This window comes from Tiliqua scincoides, chromosome 11, assembly GCF_035046505.1.
Source record: "Tiliqua scincoides isolate rTilSci1 chromosome 11, rTilSci1.hap2, whole genome shotgun sequence".
NCBI classification, from domain to species: domain Eukaryota; kingdom Metazoa; phylum Chordata; class Lepidosauria; order Squamata; family Scincidae; genus Tiliqua; species Tiliqua scincoides.
The window spans coordinates 5848402-5872046 of NC_089831.1; the positions used below are offsets into that span (position 1 = coordinate 5848402).

The following is a 23645-nucleotide window of genomic DNA, read 5'->3' on the forward strand; positions in this document are numbered from 1 at the left end:
GGCTTGTCAGTTGCAGCTTCGTGACCCACCCACAATCAGGTTGCAAGCCACCAAGTGGGTCATGCCCCACAGTTTGAGAAACACTGGGCTAGTGGGTTTGAGCTGTCTGTGAAGGATCAGGAAAGGGTTCTTGGGGTGCTGCTAGGCAGCTCAATAACAGTGTCGACCCAGCATTCGGCGGCAGTGGAGAAGGTCAGTTCCATGCTCAGGGTAATTAAGAAGGGGATGGAGAATAAAGCGGTCAATTAGTATTGTTATTGTAATGCTATTGTAACAAATGGATGGTAAGGCCACATCTGTGGTACTGTGTCCCGTTCTGGTTGACACATCTCAAAAAAGATCATAGTGGAACTAGAAAAGGTGTCAAAGAGAATGACCAAAATGATTACTGGGCTGGGGCACCACCTTTATGAGGAAAGGCTACAGCGTTTGGGGCTCTTTAGAAAAATGGCCCCCCAGTGGGGACATGATTGAGACATACAAAATGACGCAAATGATGGAGAGAGATGGAGAGGGATCCATTCCCCAAAAGAGGGATGTTCTTTTCCCTCTCTCACAATACCAGAACCAGGGATAATCCACATGAGCCTCAGAAACATATGTACTGTAGGTGAGAGCTCACCTTCCTACATTGACTCAATGAAAATGATTTGTCCTTGTTCCAACAAGGAGAATGCAAGGCCAGATAGCACCAGTGGATTGCTAGGTAGCAGAGAGAAAGTGTGAAGCGAGAGCCACAGCAATAGCCAAGGACTGAGGAATAGGTGGTTCCCATTATCACCTTACCATCACACAGCACATCATTAGAGTCTGTAGAATTCTCTTCCACAAGAGCAAGGAGTTGGCGATGGCCATCAGCCTGAAAGACTGAAGGGCATTGGACGAATTCGTGGAGGAGAAGTCTATCACAATGGTTACGTGCTGTCTCCAACTTCAGAAGTAGCATTCCCCTCTGTTGCAAGAGCGCAACAGTGGGAAAGGAAGATGACCTACATGTGGCAGGCAAATGAGGGGAAATCAGGTACTGACTAGATAGATCTTGTGGTCTGATATGCTAGCTTTCTAGGTGCATGGAATACTGCCCTCCTCACCAGCTAAGGGAGAGCTTTGAGACCCACAATCTGCAAAGTCATTTAAGACGTTTGCAAAAACATTTATTTTCCTGTTTTAAAACACCTTGTGAATACATCAATTTCCATATATACAAACATACATACATGCACAATGCGTGACCATTCAGCCATATAAATATAGAGAGCCCGCCCCGTGTGTGAAGGCAGTGGCTGCGTGCTCAAGGGCAAGATCAAGAGAGTGTCAAATCACTAGTTGGAAAGGCAAGAAATAATACCAGAATCAGGCATGACCATTACATTATTTCACATTCTGCAACACAGGGATTTCCTGCTGGAGATGAGGTGGCAGAAGACTCTAGGAAGAAAAATCTCAGAGCCTTCCTCCTTGCTGACTTGCAGCTTCCTGAAGTAGTGGGTGCCCATGGTCCCAGCTAGCCAATGAGAATGCAGCCTCAGGAAAGCAGCACAATGAAGGGAAACCTGCCCTAGTTATAGTACAGCAGGGATGCCTGTAGAATAACATGGGGAGGGCATGTCTGAGGCACACCTAAAACCAGCTCACTCTAGTGGACCAGTCTCAGGTGGGAACTGCCCCAAACAGAGTGCAGGGGATAACAAAAAAGAACACACCACGGTTGGTGAGGATTAGCCATACAGTTTAGTGCTGATGCAGGCAAGATGGGAGCCAGTTTCACTTCACACTTAGATTATTGTATGATAGACCTTTGCGAGTTCAGCTATGTAATTTGCTTGCGGGTACAGATATTACCATCACCTACCAAGTAGCAAAGCTTGCTATAGCAGCAAAGAAGATCTGTGCAAAACTCCAGAAATCTTAAGGAAGAAAACTGTTATTACTGCTTATATTTGTTGTTGTTTTTATGCTGATGTATTCTGATGTATTGTGACGACCTACGGTTTTAAGCAATAAACTGGATTGATTGATTGGATGGAAGCTCAATGAGACTTTGCACACAGCACTCTCAGATATGCTCAGTTCCCAAACACACCCCTTGCAGAAGGAAGAGGACTGGGCCACCATGGCTAGAACAGGCACAGCACAACAGCGCCATCTCCCAGGTACACATAGAACAGCAGATGTGCTCCTTTGCATCCCCCACAACCCCTTCTTCAGTAACAAACCCCTCCCTTTATTGCTAGCTGGGGGGGCACTTCCCCCAGAGTTATCACTCCTGTTCCATTTCACTGCACCCAGAGTAGTTCAGATGAATTCATTTTCTAAGCCCTTCAGGGCAGGGAACCAGCTTGTCATCTATCTGGGATGGGACCTCAACATCCACTGATTTGGTATCCACTGATTTGACTCACCACTGCTACCAGGGTCCACCTTTAAATGCCTTGTAACAAGGAGAAAAAGCACCAAAATCCCATTTCTTGCCTTCGTGCTGTGAAATAATTATAATTTCATTCCACTAGATTCCATTATTCACCCCATCTAGTGACTGAATGCCGTTTCTCAAACTGTGGGTCGGGACCCACTAGGTGGGTCATGAGCCAATTTCAGTATATATTTTATTTTTAATATTTTAGACTTGATGCTACCATATGATGCAACTGCAATTGGGGAAACATCACAGATCTGTACTTTTCATAGGCTAATATGTGTTTAACGTTGATAGTCAGTGGGGCTTGCTCCTGGATAAGTGGCGGAGATGGCAGAGAAATTAAATGAGTTCTTTGCATCTGTCTTCACGGCAGAAGACCTCGGGCAGATACTGCTGCCCGAACGGCCCCTCCTGACCAAGGTATTAAGTCAGGTAGAGGTTAAAAAAGATGTTTCAGACCTCATTGATAAATTAAAGATCAATAAGTCAATGCCTGATGGCATCCACCCAAGAGTTATTAAGGAATTGAAGAAGGAAGTTGCTGATCTCTTGACTAAGATATGCAACTTGTCCCTCAAAACGGCCACGGTGCCAGAAGATTGGAGGATAGCGAATGTCACACCGATCTTTAAAAAGGGAAAGAGGGGGGACCTGGGAAACTATAGGCCGGTCAGCCTAACATCTATACCAGGTAAGATGGTGGAATGCCTCATCAAAGATAGAAACTCAAAACACATAGACGAACAGGCCTTGCTGAGGGAGAATCAGCATGGCTTCTGTAAGGGTAAGCCTTGCCTCACGAACCTTACAGAATTCTTTGAAAAGGACAACAGGCATGTGGATGCGGGAGAACCTGTAGACATTATATATCTGGACTTTCAGAAGGCGTTCAACATGGTCCCTCACCAAAGGCTACTGAAAAAACTCCACAATCAGGGAATTAGAGGACAGGTCCTCTCGTGGATTGAGAACTGGTTGAAGACCAGGAAACAGAGAGTGGGTGTCAATGGGCAATTTTCACAATGGAGAGAGGTGAAAAGCAGTGTGCCCCAAGGATCTGTCCTGGCACCAGTGCTTTTCAACCTCTTCATAAACGACCTGGAGACAGGGTTGAGCAGTGAGGTGGCAAAGTTTGCAGACGACACCAAACTTTTCTGAGTGGCGAAGACCAGAAGTGATTGTGAGGAGCTCCAGAAGGATCTCTCCAGACTGGCAGAATGGGCAGCAAAATGGCAGATGCATTTCAATGAAAGTAAGTGTAAGATCATGCACATTGGGGCAAGAAATCAAAACTTCACATATAGGCTGATGGGTTCTGAGCTGTCTGTGACAGATTAGGAGAGAGATCTTGGGGGGGGGGTGGACAGGTCGATGAAAGTGTCGACCCAGTGTGCGGCGGCAGTAAAGAAGGCCAATTCTATGCTTGGGATCATTAGAAAAGGTATTGAGAACAAAACAGCTAATATAATGCCTTTGTACAAATGGATGGTAAGGCCATACCTGGAGTATTGTGTCCAGTTCTGGTCGCCACATCTCAATAAAGACAGAGTGGAAATGGAAAAGGTGCAAAAGAGGGCAACTAAGATGATTACTGTACTGGGGCACCTTCCTTATGAGGAAAGGCTATGGCGTTTGGCCCTCTTCAGCCTAGAAAAGAGACTCCTGAGGGGGGACATGGTTGAGACATACAAAATTATGCAGGGGATGGACAGAGTGGATAGAGAGATGCTCTTTACACTCTCACATAACACCAGAACCAGGGGACATCCGCTAAAATTGAGTGTTGGGAGGGTTAGGACAGACAAAAGAACAGACAAAAGAAAATATTTCTTTACTCAGTGTGTGGTTGGTCTGTGGAACTCCTTGCCACAGGATGTGGTGATGGCATCTGACCTGGATTCCTTTAAAAGGGGATTGGACAAGTTTCTGGAGGAAAAATCCATTATGGGTTACAAGCCATGATGAGTATGTGCAACCTCCTGATTTTAGAAATGGGCTATGTCAGAATGCCAGATGCAAGGGAGGGCACCAGGATGCAGGTCTCTTGTTATCTGGTGTGCTCCCTGGGGCATTTGGTGGGCCGCTGTGAGATACAGGAAGCTGGACTAGATGGGCCTATGGCCTGATCCAGTGGGGCTGTTCTTATGTTCTTAAGTGTGGAGAGGATGGCAGCCTTTGGGGTGTTTGGGGAGCTTTTTTTCCAACACAGGGTTAGGAGGCTGCTTCTTATTTGAAATAAATGTTTATACTTTTACTTATTGTAAACTTGTAATTAATTTAATTGCATTTGATTTTATCTTAGTTTATCTTAGTTTTATCTTAGTTATCTGCTATAACTCTTCCTAATTAACGGTGCAAGTGTATCCTGAATTCTCCTTATCTGTCTCTCTTTTTCAGTTGCAGTTCTTTCTAGTTCCAATTCATTCTGTCACCTTGAGTCTACAAAGATATACAGAGTTCTTACCTGCAAGGAATACAACATTTCTTAGACCAGTGTTGGTGAACCTATGGCACGCGTGCCAGAGAGGGCACTCCGAGCCGTCTCTGTGGGCACGTGCGCTGAGCCAGGCAGCCTGGAGAGGGGCGCTGAAGCTGCTGTCGCTCTGAGGAAAAGGGAGGCTCTCCAAGACTCCCTGTGTGGGCAGGGCGGGCTGCTTCCCTCCGCCCCTGAGCTCACTGCCCTCCTCTCCCTTCGCTCTGTTGCCGCCCCCACCTGCCTGCCTTTGTTTCCCTTTTCAATTTTGCCCGCTCTGCAGCCTTAAGGTCCCTGCTTTTCCCTTCCCCAACTCTCCAGCAGGCTCAGCCAATCAGCATCCAGCAGGCTCCTGGCTTTTTCTGTTGGAATGGCTCAGGGCCCTTCACTGGCTGACCACCAGCCAATCCTGAGCCGCCCTCCTCCTCAGCCATTGTGAGCCTTTGCAGCCCGCCTTTCCCTGAGCAGCTCCCCACTCAGCGCCAGGAGAGGCTTTTCCTCCACAGCACAGGCACAGCTGGGGGGGAGCAGCGCAGCCAGAGACAAGTCCTGCGTGTCTACTCAGAAGTAAACCCCATTACAGTGGATGAGGCTTACTCCCAGGAAAGAGAGCCTGAGATTAGAGCCTTGGAGCCCGCTCCTGTGCTTGTCTACTCAGAAGTAAGCCCCATTAGTGTCAATGAGGCTTACCCCCAGGAAAGAGTGGCTGGGATTGCAGCCTTGGAGCCTGCTCCTGTGTGTGTCTACTCAGAAGTCAGCCCCATTAGAGTCAATGAGGCTTACTCCCAGGAAAGAGTGGCTGGGATTGCAGCCTTAGAGCCCACTTCTGTGGGTGGTTTTTTAAAAAAAAAAATATTTTATTGTTTGAGAAAATGAGCAGTGCCAAGGTCTTGCAGTCACTCCCTCCCTGCCAATATTTCTTTACCCAGCATGTAATTAGTCTGTGGAACTCTTTGCCACAGGAAGCAGTGATGACAACTTGCCTAGATGCCTTTAAGAAGGGATTGGACAAATTTCCAGAGGAAAGGTTCATTATGGGTTACAAGTAATAGTAGGTAAAAGTTTTTTTACGCTTTCCTGAGAATAAACCCCATTGAACAAAATTGGTATTACTTCTGAGTAGACCTGGTTAGGATTGTGCCCCATCTCTCTGACTCCCCTTTCCTGCTTCTCGGGTAAGATCAATTCTGAAATGTTACATGTTCAAGGGGGGATATGTCCTTGCAGAGGTGGATCTGGAAGGGAGCAAGTGGGGCAAATTCCCCAGGTGTGAGGCCAGGCTAGCTAGAGAGGGGTGCTGATGCAATGCACCCCCCCCCCCGGCGTGGATCCCTGTTTAAAACAAAAAAACATTGGTTGTGTTGGCGAAGCACTCGTCTTCGCAGCTTTTTTTTTACAAGCCGCAGCATGTTTGGGGCTTAGGGAGGCCAATTTGCTTTTTCCCGCCCCCTGAGCCATGGAGCTTCCATGCTGCAGCCTCGCTGGCCCTCCTGAACCTTTTTTGCAGCTTTCTTCCAAGCCACAGTGTTGTTGAGGGTTGCCTTTCCTGCTCCTCCTTCACCTGGATGGTCCAGTGTTTGCTTTTTTGTCAGTGCTCAGGTGCTCCTCTGTTCATCAGCCAATGACATGCATTCAAATGTGCCTTCCCCTGCCCCCTGAGCCCCCTGACCTCCTGTCCTACTTCTCCCATCCTGCTAGCATCCTTTTTTACTTCCTGGCACCAGAGGGTTGCCGGAGTTCAACAGAAAGCATAACCCATTCTGTAAGCAGGAGGAAAGAAACCTGTATTTCCTTTCTTGGGAAGCAGGTAGAGGCAAGATGGAGCAGCGCTTTCCATGCTGGTGTCTCTGGACATTCAGTGCTTTTCCATGCTGGAGTCATCTAGCAGGACTCTTCCTCTGTCTTATGTCTACCGCTGGACTAGATGGGCCTTGGCCTGATCCTGCTGGACTTGTCCCTCTGCTCTTCAGTGAACCATCCACACAGATCCGTGTTGCTCTCAGTCTAGGTGCTTTCCAATGCTGGTGTCTGTGGACCAATCCAGCAGGGCTTTACCAATGCTCAGATGTGAACTGTTCATGCCTATTATTGGGTGGTCTCAGTGCTTTCCAAGCTGGTGTCTCTGCACTGATCCAGCAGGGCTCTTCCTATGTCTACTGCTGCAAATCTAGCCTTTTGTGCTGTTGTGCTGCTTTTCAGCGCTGCGCTGTGCCCCTTTGGCAGCTCTATGTGGGAAACCTCTGCAGCTGCAAAACACAGGACCATGTTGATGTTCTCCCCAATATTAACATTAACAGCACATGCATGCTGGAGAATAATGCAACTACTCAGAAGAATTCTCATTATGTATGCAACCTGCAGACATCTATTCGTGATACTCAACAGAAGGGTCCTTCAAGTTCCATATTCTTCATTTTATTCATTGAAAATTAACATCATACATGGTGTGTTTTAAAAAAAAAATATAATCACATCGTTTTAAATCACAGTAACACAAAGAAAACATTCAATTAATTAATTAATTAAATGGAGGACTCCAAAATTTTCCACTCTCTGAGTGACACTGCCCCAGCTGACAAAAGGGTCCCCTATATAACCAATAAAAATAACCCATAACCCATGTAAATGAGAGAGACCATCTGATTGCGCAGAGCAGAAATGGCCAGTGGAACGGAGAGGTCGGCACCTGCAGCCAGCTTCCAGTGGCCATCTTGAAAAACCCCAAACTACAGCAGCAGAGACACCAAGTGGGAGGAAAGTCACCCAGGAAGTGGGAAGAAAGGAGGACAGTGCTGGACTTGATGCCTGTAGTGTCTCCTCCCAAAGGGGCCGGCGAGGACTTGGGTCTGTTCAGGACGCATCCAAGGTAGAAGGTCAACGAGAAGAGAACGGAGGCCAGGTGGCTCAGAGAGGGCCAGGAGTTGGTCCTGTTCAGGATGCAACAGAGGTAGAAGTTCAAGGAGAGGAGGATGGAGGAGAGGTGGCTCAGAGTTGGGGCAGGAAGGAAAATGAGGAGGGCGAGGACTTGGACCTATTCAGAATGCATCAGAGGAAGAGGAGGATGGAGGGCAGGTGGCTCCGAACTGCGGTGCGAAGAGAAATGAGTGAGGTGAGGAAGATATGGAGTTCCTAAGAGAGCCAGGGACCATCTTGCATCTGGCTGGGGAGGGGGGCGGGGGAATGCTACATTTGATCAAGAGGGCAAAGAAGGCTAAACTTCTGTTTCCTTTCACAGCATTTCAGGCCAAGAAAATTCCTGAGCTCCCTGGGCCTAAGCAAGTGTGGCAGCTGGGTGAGCAAACCAGACTTATGTTCCTCCAACTCTCTTGGGCACTACTGCTGATGTGATGGAGATGTATGCGTGGGCTTCTCTGTCAGCAGCTCACCAGAGGCTGGCTCCTCCAGGTAAGGCACAGGGTGAAGGTCCCTGTGTATCAGAGGGCCCAGTGGGCATGACCAACCCTTGACACATCACATCAATACCAGTTTCTCAGGCAACACCCATGCTCCACTGGAACTTTCGATGTCAGCGAGAGTAGCCTCCTGGCGAGTCTGAGAGAGGACTGAGAGAGTGCCAGGGGCCAGTCTGCACCTGGGAAGGGCGGGATGCTATGTTTGATCAAGAGGGCAAAGAAGGCTAAACATCTGTTTCCTCTGCCAGTGTTCCAGACCCCAAAAACCGAAAGCCAGGTGGGTCATCAGAGTGCAGCTGGTCTGGTGGGGGAACCTAGGGTTCTTTTCTCCACCTCGGTGGGCACCACCACTGAGTCTGGTATGCTACAGAGTAAGGGGGCATCATTTTGCATACCATTTCAGGCACTGGGTGGTCTTCAGCATGCCCCCTGCATGCTCTGCTATTCACCATCCATTTGCCTGTCCTCACAGAGGCACAAAATCATTACTTTGCCATGCATGGCCTCAAGTTAGGTGTGGGGGAACAGTGTGCATGACCACGTGCGCTATGGGCGATTGCACAACTGTGAGCTATGGAACAGCGAGTGTGGAACAGGATAGTCATCATGTGGGGTGTCCTCTACTCGAAGATTCTCTTCTCCAGCATCCAAGAGCTCTCAAAGGGGCAGGCTGCAAACCCTTTCCCGGACAGCAGAAGACGACAGTGCCGCTGGGGGAGGCAGTGTTCTCCTCACAGCTAAAAGAAAGTCCTGGTTTCCCAAGAACCAGTGACCGAGGCCCCTGGCTGAATATCCAGCTTTCAGGGTACAGGAGAGGGTGGCAAAGAGGTAGTCTGTGCCAGACACTGCCCTCAAGCAAGAATGCTGGGTCTCGTTGTCCCAGAAGTCCTCTCTCCTGTTCCATACCCACACACACTTCAGTACCTTTATTGGCATATTAAAAGTTTACAGAGAATAAATAGCATAAGAAAATAGAAGTTTTGGGAAAGTTAACTTCAAACTTTGGCCTTAGAGACTACCACTAAAAATTCCGCCACCAGATTGGTAATAGGAGGGAAATAATCACTGAGAAGAATTGGGAAAGGATCAACAAGGGAAACAGGAAGAAGGAAAAGAATCAAGTAAGTGGGACCTGAGGTCGTGATGAGCAGTGCACCGAAGAAGGATATGATCCTGAAGGGAAACATCTGGAAATGAAGGGATCTCGGAATTTCTCTTGCCAGCCAGGGGGAGGAAGGAGGAATTTGTGACTCTGCCTCTGGAAAGGGGTGGTCAAATTCATAATCAATACAGCAAAAATGGCTCAACTCCTGTTTGCTCCTGTAGACTTCCTGGGAGCAGAGCAAATGCGGCCCCCTGTGCAAAAGACTGTGCATAGAATGGGAAATGAACACTATCCCATACGCAGAGGTGCCCACGTCCCTGATCCGCAATCTTTTCCTCATATCTAAAGGAGAGACCTGGTTTCCCAAGAGCCAGGGTTCAGGGAGCCTTCAGGGTTCAGGGGAGGCTGACTGAGGGATGCTCAGTGCCAGGGAAGGACCTCAAGCAATACTGCCTGGTCCCTTTGACCAGGGTCTGCCCAAGGGTTCTGTTGGAGGGCATGCAGGTCCCCCAGGTAGATGACTTGGATCTCCTATTCCAAAAGGAAAGGAGGTCCAAGTTCACAGCAAGGAGGACGGAGACCCGATGGCTGGCACTCAAGGGCAGGAGGCAAGCACCAAAGACATGGAAGAAAAAACATCCCCCCCCACACACACACATTCACTCACTTGCTTAGAATGCACTGAGAGTCTTGGATCAAAACTTGTTACCCGACTAAGTACTCTGTGTCAGAGCAAGAAAAGATAACTGCCTCTATGCCTTTATTTCTACTGGTAGGAACACGGTAATCTCCATGTAATTGGTTTTAACGACTCTTGTATGACTGGACACCATTTTGTCATTTTTCAAAAGAACCGCACTAGAAGCATGCTTGAGGCATGCTAGAAGTGTCACTTCCTCCTATCTCTCCAGCATCTCCATAGGACAGGAAATGAACAATTTCCCATACACGGAGGTGTCCCCATCCCTGATCCGCAATCTTCTCCTCACATCTAAAGGAAAGACCTGGTTTCCCAAGAGCCAGGGCTCAGGGAGCCTTCAGGGTTCAGAGGAAGCTGTCTGAGGGCTACTCAGTGTCAGGGAAGGACCTCAAGCTATATTGGCGGGGCCCTCCGAGTGGGTCTGGCCAAGGGATCTGTTGGGGGGCACTGCCTCTGTCCGTTCACTGACCAGTTTCTCTTCTATCACCTGCAGGTCCCCCAGGCTGACGACTTGGACCTCCTACTTCAAAAGAGTCGGAGATCCAAGTGCGCAGCACAGAGAGCGGAGGCCCAGTTGCTCTCGTTTGGAGCAAGGAGGCAAGCACCAAATGTGAGTAAGAAGAAACGCCCCCCACACAGACACACATAGAGCCTTCAGGGTACAGGAGAGGCAGGCTGTGGGGTGCCCAGTGGCAGGGAAAGACCTCAAGTCTCCCTGTGTCTTCAGCTGGTAATAGACTCGATCGTCTCACGGATCTTGACATCCATGGATGCTGTTTCCTGCTGCTTAGAGGTGGAGCCAAGAAGTTGCTCATTTGGGCATTCGAAGGATCATCCACCTCCACACCACTGTCTCAGCAGGCTGGCTTTGTTGATCATTACGGTCCACACTGATCACATAATTGATGGGATCTGGGTGTTGTGGGAGCCCCACTGGTTTCCTGGGGATCTCAGAGAATCACATGCAAACACAGCCAGAGATCTGGTCAAACTGCTTCTCAAGACTGTCTTGGAGCTTGTTGTGTTTCATGTTGAGCCAGAGAGCCTGAATGATGCTGGCACGAGTCTGTGTGTGAACGCCCAGCAAGCGAGCCAGACAGGGTCCGGTTTGTACTATGCAGGCTGGTGCTCCAGCCTGAGCAGCAGGGTGCATTTCACCTTGACACTGCCTGGGCACTTGGCCTGGAAGCCATCTGTCTCTTGTGGGCATTGGTTCCACTCTACCAGATGGTTTTTTGGGCTGTACAACTCTTTGTCCAGTTCCATTGCCAGGCTCCCGGGTCATTCAAGAGTTTGCCCTTCACACAAAGCTCCCATGAGGCTCTGTGTTCCCCACCTTCAGATTCCTCCTCGCCAGGTGTAAAGGTGTTGCAAAGTCAATACGCAGGGTCCCGTTAGGGAGAAGGGCGGGATAAAAATAAAGTTTTATTATTATTATTATTATTCTGCTTTTGCGTTACAGGTTTCTTGGCTGCCTCCTGGATCTCCATCCTCTTGCGGACGAAGTTCAGATCCGGCTTCCGTCCAAAACCAGCAAATCCATGAGGGCCTGAGACGCTGCGACTAGCTCACGAATTCTCTGTGGTGGGACCTTGTCTGCCATCTTTTCAGTCCTCGTCACTGGGTCAGCGAGGGAGGCGGCTGGGTCTGTGGAGCAAGCAGAGTCAGATTCAGAGACCAGGAATCCCCTTCCTTCCCCCCGCCACTCACTCTTTTGCAAAGGCAAGCCTTCCAGAGACAGGAGAGACGGCTTCCCCTCTGCCCGGGTCTTCTCCTTCTCCAGGACAGGTGGAAAGATTTCTCCGTCTTCAAGAGAAAACAAAGTTATTTCCAGGACATGGATTTCACCTAGTTGTTAAAATCATCTCTCTTGATTTAGTCTGTTGTTTCATTCAATATTACTGACAACTTCAGACTTGCTCTCCAGCAACTCTGGGGAAAACTTCTCGTCCACCCAGGCCTGCAAGTCCAAAGCAGGCAACAGACATCAAGGTGACCCAGACTCTGTGGCTTCCTCTATGCCTTTGGCATCCTCTGATCACCCTCCCTAACACACAATGAGAACCCTACGAGGGTTCCATGAGGGCCTGAGACTCTGCGACCAGCTCACAGATTCTCTGTGGTGGGACCTTGCCTGCCATCTTTTCAGTCCTCGTCACTGGGTCAGCGACAGAGGCGGCTGGGTCTGTGGAGCAAGCAGGCGCTTCCGGGAGGGGTCCCTCATAGACGGTGGCATTCCAGGTCTCAGTGGAGAAGCTGTTCCATATGGAGGACCCGAGGGGGGCCCACTTGCAACCCTGCCACAGGCATCCGGACACCAGACCGCATCCCAGGGTGTTGGAACTGAGCTCCAATCCCCACAGGTCAGTATGGGGTGCCCCGGCCAGGCTGGATCCTCGCAGGAACTCACCTCCTCCCAGCCCCAGTCGGAGCAGCCTGTGAAGAAACAGAGACAGAGCTCCTGTTAGAAGGACTTTGTACAGGGGGTGAGGGAACAAGACCCCTTCAAGATTCAGCTGTTTTCGCTCAGCAACCCATAAGTCCCTGCACTTCTCCCGGCACCCAGGGCAGGGCAGGGCCAGATCCGGTAGACAGGTGCACTCAGCTTGACACCCCCCCAGAGCCCACCATCCGGGATGGAGCCCCTCAGAGAGGTGACACCCCCTCCATGCCCTCAGACTTTCCATGATCCTTCCTCACTTCTTCAGCTCCACTTTCCCTTCATCCACCCACAGCCTCCTTAAGCAGCTGCCCGATGTCACCACCACAGAACCAGAGGCAGGCTCCCTGGATCCCTCCCGATATTCCGCCTCAGTGCACTCTCTCTCTCTCTCTCTGTGTGCGTGTGCGTGCGTGTGTGTGTGGGGGGGCCTTTTTCTTTCTCACCTGGGGTGCTCGCCTCCTGTTCTCCAGCGCCAGCCACTTGGCCTCCGCCCTCCTCACACAGAACTTGGACCTCCTATTCTTTTCAAATAGGAGGCCCAAATCCTCTGCCTGGGGGACCTGCATGAGATAGTAGAGAAACTGGTCAGGAGAGAGACAGAGGCAGTGCCCTCCAACAGAGAAATCCCCCCCCCCCACAGAGGCCTTGGCCAGACTCGGCAGTAGTGCTGGAATACTCACTGGAGGTGCCCAGCCGAGGTGGAGTTTCCACTTCCAGGTCCCTCCACCCCACCGGCCGCAGAGTTGTTTACACAGCAGGCTGCATCTGCTCTCCGGCTCGGAAGTCTGCAAGGGGAAACAGAAGCCATTTTTGCCATCTTTACTGAGTGTCATATTTACCCTCCCCCTTCAGAAGAAGAGCCCTGCTGGATCAGGCCCAGGGCCCATCTAGTCCAGCTTTCTGAGTCTCCCAGAGTCCCAGCAGATGCCTCCAGGAGCACACAAGACCACAAGAGACCTGCATCTTGGTGCCACTCCCCTGCATGTGGTATTCTGTTGACCCTCACACCCCCCACAAAGACACCACAGTGACTAACTTTAAAAACATGAATCTTACAGAACATCCCTCCCCCCCCCCCCATTCTGGGACCGGCAAAAGAACTGAAATTATCCACGGATAATTCAGAGGACGGAAAAAATTCCTACTCGGCCCTCATGATGAGCGACCGGCCAATCTCAGCCTGTACATGCCCATCATGTCTTGTAACCTGTGATGGAGTTTTGCTCCACAAATCTGTCCAATCCCCTTTTCAAGGTATCTAGGCCAGATGGCATCACCACATCCTGTGGCAAGGAGTTCCACAGACTAATTACATGCTGGTTAAAGAAATATTTTCTTTTGTCGGTCCTAACTCTCTGAACACTCAATTTTACAAAGAGAAAAAAAAAAAAAACTGTTCGTCCAACCAGGACTATAACTATAACTATAACAGTTTTTTCTCTTTGTAAATTTCTTTCAATTCATGTCGCTTATGTGACATATTTTATGGTATTATTGTCTTGTAATTTATTATTTATTGATGTATTTATGCCATTAAAGGTTTACTACTACTACTACACTCAATTTTCAGGGATGTCCCCTGGTTCTGGTGTTCTGTGAGAGGGAAAAGTGCATCTCTGTCCACTCTATCCATCCCCTGCATAATTTGGAATGTCTCAATCATGTCCCCCCCGCCCCGGGCACCTCTTTTCTAGTCTGAAGAGCCTCAAACTCCACAGCCTTTGCTCATATGGGAGGTGCCCCTAACCAGAGACTTGTCAGGATTGTGCCCTTCATTTCTCTGCAAGTCCTCTTTTATCTGTCCCTTTCCTCTCTCGCCATCTAGGGGGCCAACGGCCTCTCTGGCAGATTTCCTTCTAAGATGCTTGAAGAGGTTTTGTTCCTCCCCTTCATGTTGCTGGCCGGGTGTTCCTCAGAGTCTTTCCTGGCCTCCTGTTTCAGCTTCCTACATTTGTTTTGTCCCAGTTTCTGTTCCTGTTGATTCTCCTCCTCTGGGCAAGACTTCCCCTGATGGAAGGAAGCTTCCTTGCCTTTTACAGACTCTCATTAGCCGTGCCGGCACCCTCTTGGACTCAGTCGAGCCCTTCTTTCTATGCGGTACACACGTCTGCTGGGCCTCTACCACCGCTATTCTCAACAGCCTCCCTGCACTCTGGAGGGACTGGACTCTTTGGACCTTCCCTTTCCACTTCTTTCCAACAGCCTCCGCATCTGGGGCAAGCCCTCCCTTTGGGATTTGGTGTCCGATTTGCTTGGCTCTCTTCCTCCGACATGCCTGGCAAAACGGATTGCAGCACTGTCACTGTTCCCCAACGGCTCAGTAACCATTACAGCTCTAACCAGGTCCTGAGTACCGCACAATATGAAATCCACAGTCAACTCTTGGCTCTCTGGCGGGCTTCCTGACTAGCTGCTCCAAGGCACAGCCAGTTAGTGTGTCAAGCTACCGGGTCTCTCTTTTGTGACCAGAGCAGGCTTTGACTCAGTCGGTATGAGGATAATTGAAGTCCCCCATGATGACACCCCTGTCCCTCCTCGACACCTCCCTGATCTGTTTCCTCTTTCTGAGGTCCCCTTCAGGTTTTTGGTCTAGAGGACGATCGCACACCCTATGACATCGTTCTTCAGGCCTGGTAGTTTAACCCACAGTAGTTCTGTGGTGGAGGCAGTCCCGCCTTCCATTGCAACCCTACTAGATTCTACCCCTTCTTGGACATACATGGCCACCCCATCTCCATCACGCTCCTCCCTGTCCCTCCCATAGGGTTGATAACCTGGGATGGCTGTATGTCACTGGTTCTCCGCATTCCACCAGGTTTCCGTTCTGCCCACTGTATCAATGTTCTCCCCAGCCACCAAACATTCCCGCTCTCCCATCTCTGCTCAGAGACTTCAGGCATTCACATAAAAGCACCTGTATATGGAGTCCCTGAAATATTTGTGCCTTGATCCCCACAGCCTCTCATTTTGCTGGCCTGGTTGTCAACGACCATCATGCTTCCATCCTAATTCGCACTCTGCTTGTTGTTCTCTATCTGCCATAACCCCTAGGGATGAGGAGTCCGGAACCAGCCGCCCCTCGGCTCTTGTTGGCTTTCCCCCAGAGTTCAGCAGAAAAGCTGCTCTGCCACCTTTTTCATGTTACGTGCCAGCGGTCCAGCTTCATTTTGGTCCAAGTGAAGACCTTCTCTCTCCTACAGGCCCAACTTGTCCCAAAATGCTCCCCAGTGCCCAGCAAATCTGAACACTCCTACCAACACCACTGTCTCAGCCATGCATTAACACCCCTGAGCTCCGCCTGCCTAACTGGCCCTGCACGTGGAACAGGTCGCACTTGCAAGAATGCTACCTTTGGGGTCCTGGCTTGGAGCCGACACTGGGCTCGCTCCAGCGCTCCGCCAGCGCTGAGGACTCGCAAATGTGCTTTACAGCACATTTCCTACTGTGCGTGGTGGAATGGGCACTCAGTCACTTACCTGGGCACTTGGTCCCAATGAGGCACTTGGTCCCAGGAGGCACCCAATGCTCGTCTTTACAGCACCTCCACAGAACCCAAAGGAAGGCTCTCTGGCTCCCTACCGATTCTCTACTGAAATTCCGTTTCAGTGCACTCTCTCCTTCCGTATGTCTGTGCAGGAGTGTTTTTCTTCCTCACCTGGGGTGTTTCCCTCCTGCGCTCGAGCAGCAGCCACCGCGCCTTGACGCTCCGGAGTCTGCACTCGGACCTCCGTTCCTTTACGAAAAGGAGGCCCAGCTCATCACCCTGGGGGACCTGCAGGGGATAGAAGAGAATCTGGTCAGGGAACAGACAGAGGCAGCGCCCTCCAGCAGGGAATTGCCGCCCAAAAGACTCCTTAGCCAGACCTGGTCAAAGAGACCCAGCAGTATTGCTTGAGGTCTTCCCCGGGCTCTGAGCACCCCTTGGGCAGCCTCCCCCGAACCCTGAGCCCTGGCTCTTGGGAAACCAGGTCTGACCTATACATGTGGGGAGAAGATGGCTCCCCAGGGGTGTGGGCACTTCAGTGTATAGGAAGGTGTTCACTACCCATCCTATGGAGATGCTGGAGAGGAGAATCTCCCTTTAGCTCCCCAGCATTTCCAGAACATCAGGTATAAGCATACTTACTGGTGGTGCCCAGCCGAGGTGGAGTTTTGCTCTCCACGTTCGGCCACCCGACCGGCCGCACAGTCTTGGTCCCGGGTGGCCCCTTTGCTGCCTGGAAGACTGCAAGAGGAAAGAGAAGCTGAGCTGTTTTTGCCAAATTTCTGAGTGTAATTTTTACACACTCCTTCCCAGAGGCAGACCCACCTCCCTGGCTGTGTCCAAGTCCAGCAGTCCCTCCGTTATCAGGCACTCCGGGACCCAACCACAACCACACAGAGCAGTGGTGCTCAAACATTTGAACACCGGGACCCACTTTTTAAAATGACACTCGTTGGAAACCACCTAGCTTGATGCAACTTTCAAAAAGGGTGATCTAGAATGAAAATATTTTTATTTATTTATTTACAAATCCTATTGATTTATCTACGTATAAAAGCCTTGATCCATATCTCGTGATGAGGCAGCCCTAATGAACAGCCTCAAGGCTTGAGGGGCTTCCTTCTGTGACCCAGCCTTCTCCTGCCCTGACGACCTGTCCTGGACAGACTTGGAACAAAAAACACACCAGAAAAAAAGACGCTCCAACATTGATCTTCCTACATTTCCAACAAACTTGAAACTGAGCAGCAGCCCAGCTCTTTGCAGGGCAGTTAGCAGCTATCTGGTTACTGAATAGCCTCAGGGCTTGAGGCAATGAAGAAACTTTCAGTCGCCCGTGTGTTCACTGGAGGCTCTGAGGAAGATCATGACCCTCCAAGTGGGTCCTGACCCACAGTATAAGAAACACTGAATAGAGTACTTGGTCTGGTAACACACTTCCTTCTAAAACACTCAGTGCACTCTGAGTAAGTGATTGAACGTGTATCTGTGTGTGTCTGTTTGTGTCTGTCTGGGGGGGCGTTTCTTCTTACTCACCTTTGGTGCTTGCCTCCTTGCTTCAAAGGAGAGCAACCGGGCCTCCGCTCTCTCTGCGGCGAACTTGCATCTCCTACTCTTTTGAAGTAGGAGGTCCAAGTCGTCAGCCTGGGGGACCTGCAGGCGATAGAAGAGAAACTGGTCAGGGAACAGACAGAAGTAGCGCCCTCCAACAGAGTAGTGACCCTCCCCACAGAGCCCTGGGCCAGACCTGGTCAAAGAGACCCAGCAGAACTGCTTGAGGTTCTCCCCGGGCTCTGAGCTTAGCCATCCATCCCAGAGATGGCTTGAGGCCCAAAAGGGAGTGACAAGGGCCAGGGCAGGGCAAGGCAGGGCAAAGACTGCAGGGCAGAGGTTTGGCACATCACATGAGCAAAACCACCAGAGCAGTTCTGGTGAGGGCCAGTATAAAGTGGATTGGCACATACACGATTCTGTACTTCAAAAGTGCCATGTGGCCTGCTGGGGATTTGCCACTCCTGATATACCGTAACAGACGGAGGTTGCAGTCATGAAATTGTAAGGCGCTTGCTTCTTGGGAGGAAAGCTATAGGAAGCCTAGACAACTTAGTGCAAAGCCAGGGCATCACCTTGCCGACAAAGCTCGGTATAGTCAAAGCTATGGTTTTCCCAGTAGTAATGTATGGCTGTGAGAGCTGGACCATAAGGAGGGCTGAGCGCTGAAGAACAGACGCTTTCAAATGATGGTGTTGGAGAAGACTTTTGAGAGTCCCCTGGACTGCAAGGAGACCAAATCAGTTCGTCCTATAGGAAATCAACCCTGACTCTTCACTGGAAGGACAGACGCTGAAGCTGAAGCTTCAGCACTTTGGCCATCTCATGAGAAGGGAGGACTCCTTAGAAGTCCATCTCATGAGAAGGGAGGACTCCTTTGGCCATCTCATGAGAAGGGAGGACCCTGATGCTGGGAGAAATTGAAGGCAAAGGGAGAAGGGGACGGCAGAGGATGAGACGGTTAGATAGTGTCACAGAGTCAATGAACAGGAAAGGACAAACTCTGGCAGTTAGTGGTAGACAGGAGGGCCTGATGTGCTGTGGTCCATGGGGTTACGAAGAGTCGGACACGACTTAACGACTGAACAACAAGTTCCAATTTGAAAAGAAAATTAACTCTTTTCCCCCTGCCCCCAACCTAGTGAGAGAGATTCAGACACCTTTATTAGGCATTATTAAGCATACCAAAAAAAAAAAACAACATACAGAAGTGCACAAGCATAACATAGCAAACTACAAATAACACCTATAACCAAACACTTCAGAGAGAAGGGGCACGCTTCAGATTAGTCGCCACGATTTGTGAGATAAATTTGGCTATCTGAGAGACAATGTCAAAATCATTGGAGGTTAATATAAATTGCAATCTAGCAAAATCCTCAGCAAGGGCGTTAAGGTGAAATTGAAGGGTCAGACATTTCCTTCTGGCCTCATTGTGAAGCGGACAATGAAGAAGGAGGTGGTCTAATGTTTCTACAGCCCGCTGAGGACAGGGACAAATTCTTTCCTGAAAAGGAACGCCATTAAATCTACCCCAAAGAACAGAAGATGGAATAGAGTTACAACGGGCCATAGAAAAGGCCCTTCTAATCTTTGGGCATTCCAAAATATAGAGATAATTGGGAATTTCGCCTACTTTAACCGGTAAGAGATAAAATAAAGGTGAACAAGTTTTATTGGCTGCAGATAAAATATTGGAGGAGTGAATATCCAGGAGTCTCCCTTTAATGAGCCTGAGAGCCTCGGCTTGGGACAGATGACCAAGTAAGTCAGGCTCAACTCCCAATGGTTTTATTTTTGCACTCCAGAGAAATAAGGGTCAACAAGGAGGTGATATAAAAGAGTGTTAGGGTCTGAATTATAGAATATTTTGAGACAAAATATTGAGCTTCTTTCACAGTAAAGGTGGCAAGTTTATTCCGGCGGCGTTGAAGGCCTTCAATGCGAAATGCTCCCCCCTATTATTATATGGGGTTCCACTTTGGATTGGGTCATTCAATAATTCACTAGAGCAGATTCAATCAACTTTCTTAAGAAGCACACTGGGTTTGCCCTGGTGTGTGTCTTATGCGGTGCTCTGTCTTGAATCAGGCCAAATCCAACTTGAAATTAGATTAGATGGCGTGGATTAGAGCAATTAAATTTTGGCTCAAAATATTCTATAATTCTGACCCAACCTAGTGTCAAAGAGATGATGTGGCCCTCCTGCTAAATATTTGCCCACCCCTGCGAAAGGCCATTCCACGTAATCAGACTCACCTCCATGATCCGTTTCTTGGCCCACCAGTATTCGGAAATGACTGCTAGTACTGGACAGGACAGGACCAACTGCCAGTACTGAGTGAGCTCACTGCCCAGTGATCTCCTGTAGCATCGTTTGAAGTTCTTGGTCTCCATGGATGTCGGAATCCTGGCATTGTGACACGGGTCTGTGTCAGAGCTGGGGGGGGAGGCTGAACTCTGGCATCAGAGGCTGTGTTTGGGGCTGCTTGAATTGAAGCGGAAATGCCCCTTTGGACAGGGAGGGGAAAGAGGCAGTGACCAACCCATTCTCCTTTCATGGAGACTTTGAGTTTGCCTACATTGGGAAGCCTCAGGGTAGCCCCTGCGGCCTGGAACTTTGGTTCTGCGTTGCAGAATCCGCTCTCTTCGGGGCTGAGTTTGGTTATCTGAGCAATGAACTCTTCTTTGCCGAAGACCGAATGCCACCACCAGTGCCGGTGCGGGCTGCCCACGTCTTTGTACTGCATCTATCAGAACAGCCCGACACACAGAACAGCAGGAAGGCCGGGCCGGGCCCAGACTGCACCACTGCCTGAAAGGGTGCCATTGATCCATTACCCAATGATCATGGCAGTGATCTGCACTAAGACCAGGTAGCCTATCAAGAGAGCCCTGCCCCCTGCTCCAGTCCTGTTTCCACTCACTGTTAATATTCTCCAAATGCCAGGTGTCTTAGCTGATGATTCTACAGAGGAGGAGGACAAGGGAGGGGCAGAGGATGGCTGGTGGGGCAGCACCTTCGAAACAAGGGGAAAAAGGGGCATTCTGAAGAGGGCAGTCCTGGGTTTTAATTCTGGCAACTGTCTCAGGAGGTGGCTGGTGCTATTTGTTGTCATTTCCAAGACACCTCAATCTGTGATGGCTCCATTCAGAAGTTACAGAAATGCCCAGATGGCTCCTGCAGCTTTCATGTGCAAAGTATGGCGGGGGGGGGGGGGGAGGCTCGATGAGACCTCGAGTACAGCACTCTCCAGCACAGGTGGGTTCACAAACACACCCCTTGCAAAAGGCAGTGGATGCTACTGGGCCGCCACGGCTCAGACAAGCACAGCAAAACAGTGCCACCTCCCAGATGCACACAGAACAGCAGATGTGCTCCTTTCCACCCCTCCAACCTCCCTTGGCTGCCAGCTTGGGGGGGGGGGCAAATCCTCCAGATCGGGCCTCCTGTTGCCATTTCACAGCACTCAGAGTAGTTCAGATGCCCGATCCCTGCCAAGCGAGCAGAGTTGGGTTCCCAGGGCAGAAAAGGATGGGAGATCTGGTCACCCAGCAGTCCTGGTGATATTTAATAAATCATCAGAACTCCTCCCACCCCCGAAAAGAAATAGTTGCCTGTATGTCTCTGAGGATGTTCAGATGAGCTGAATTGCCCCCCAAGCCACCAGGGGAGCGATGGTTTTGTACCGGATCAGGTGCTGAGAGTCTTCTTCCAAAGCAGTCACATACTCACTGAAAGAGGCAGAAAGCAAGCAGGCTTACAGCACAAGCCTAGGCATGTCTACTCAGAAGTAAGTCTCATTGTGCTCAATTGCACTTACTCCTAGGAAAGTGGGCATAGGATTGCAGCCATAGGTGGCAATCCCAACCATGCTAATTTGGGAATAAGCCCCATTAAACATCATGGGACTTTCTTTCAATGGGGGTTGGAAATCACTCTCCTACACACATTGTCACGCCTATCTTTAAAAAGGGAAAGAGGGGGGACCCGGGAAACTATAGGCTGGTCAGCCTAACATCCATACCGGGTAAGATGGTGGAATGCCTCATCAAAGACAGGATCTCAAAACACATAGACCGACAGGCCTTGCTGAGGGAGAATCAGCATGGCTTCTGTAAGGGTAAGTCTTGCCTCACAAACCTTATAGAATTCTTTGAAAAAGGTCAACAGGCATGGAATTAGAGGACAGGTCCTCTCATGGATTGAGAACTGGTTGGAGGTCAGGAAGCAGAGAGTGGTTGTCAATGGGCAATTTTCACAATGGAGAGAGGTGAAAAGCGGTGTGCCCCAAGGATCTGTCCTGGGACCGGTGCTTTTCAACCTCTTCATAAATGACCTGGAGACAGGGGTGAGCAGTGAGGTGGCTAAGTTTGCAGACAACACCAAACTTTTCCGAGTGGTGAAGACCAGAAGTGATTGTGAGGAGCTCCAGAAAGATCTCTCCAGACTGGCAGAATGGGCAGCAAAATGGCAGATGCGCTTCAATGTCAGTAAGTGTAAAGTCATGCACATTGGGGCAAAAAATCAAAACTTTAGATATAGGCTGATGGGTTCTGAGCTGTCTGTGACAGATCAGGAGAGAGATCTTGGGGTGGTGGTGGACAGGTCGATGAAAGTGTCGACCCAATGTGCTGCGGCAGTGAAGAAGGCCAATTCTATACTTGGGATCATTAGGAAGGGTATTGAGAACAAAACGGATAATATTATAATGCCGTTGTACAAATCTATGGTAAGGCCACACCTGGAGTATTGTGTCCAGTTCTGGTCACCGCATCTCAAAAAAGACATAGTAGAAATGGAAAAGGTGCAAAAGAGAGCAACTAAGATGATTACGGGGCTGGATATACCTTCCTTATGAGGAAAGGCTACGGCGTTTGGGCCTCTTCAGCCTAGAAAAGAGACGCCTGAGGGGGGACATGATTGAGACATACAAAATTATGCAGGGGATGGACAGAGTGGATAGAGAGATGCTCTTTACACTCTCACATAACACCAGAACCAGGGGACATCCACTAAAATTGAGTGTTGGGCGGGTTAGGACAGACAAAAGAAAATTTCTTTACTCAGCGTGTGGTCGGTCTGTGGAACTCCTTGCCACAGGATGTGGTGCTGGCGTCTAGCCTAGACGCCTTTAAAAGGGGATTGGACAAGTTTCTGGAGAAAAAATCCATTACGGGGTACAAGCCATGATGTGTATGCGCAACCTCCTGAATTTAGAAATGGGTTATGTCAGAATGCCAGATGCAGGGGAGGGCACCAGGATGAGGTCTCTTGTTATCTGGTGTGCTCCCTGGGGCATTTGGTGGGCCGCTGTGAGATACAGGAAGCTGGACTAGATGGGCCTATGGCCTGATCCATTGGGGCTGTTCTTATGTTCTTATTGTATGTTGCATGTTTTGGTTCCATGACTGTTGCATGTTTGTTCCTGAGACTTTAAAAAATTCACTTTGGGCACAATCCTAACCCAGTTTCCAGCACGGACGTAGCTGTGCCAGTGGGGCATGTGCTGCTTCCTGCAGTTGGGGGGGGGGCAGTCACGGAGGCCCCCTGAAGGTAACACAACATTTGTTCCCTTACCTCGGAGGTGCATTGCCCTTCTGCCAGTCAGTTGGTTAGGACTGCAGCCTTTGTCTCTCTGCCTCACCAGCCTCCACTTCCCACACATACCCGCCCAAGATGGCATCCATCATAACACAAACACACCTGTGTTCAGATTTGGGACTCTCCAACAGACTCAACCCCACCCAAGTGAGAGTGAAAGCTGGTTTCATGATGTGGATGGATTCAGACCCCTTGGCCAAAGCAATCTGGGGCAAGGCTGGCATTCACCAGCCATCTAAAACAGCCATTTTCATCTCACAGCACACTCTGAAGGCGCTCAAAATGCTCAAGGCACATCATCGGTTTTGGGACAATTGACACCGCACTGCCGGTGGGGGGCTCACATCCCCCAGTGACCCTACTAATAAATGACCCTCCCACAAACTCCTGTGGCACACCAGCAGACCATTCTCCGCACACTTATGTGCCACAGTAGAGTGGCTGAAAATCAC

At 49.8% G+C, this 23645-nt stretch overlaps 1 pseudogene; it reads right to left on the bottom strand.

Moving 5' to 3' along the window:
- Window positions 1–10498: 10498 nt before the first annotated feature.
- The window catches only part of LOC136662434 (SWI/SNF-related matrix-associated actin-dependent regulator of chromatin subfamily D member 2-like), a 33815-nt pseudogene continuing 20668 nt past the window's right edge, over window positions 10499–23645 (bottom strand).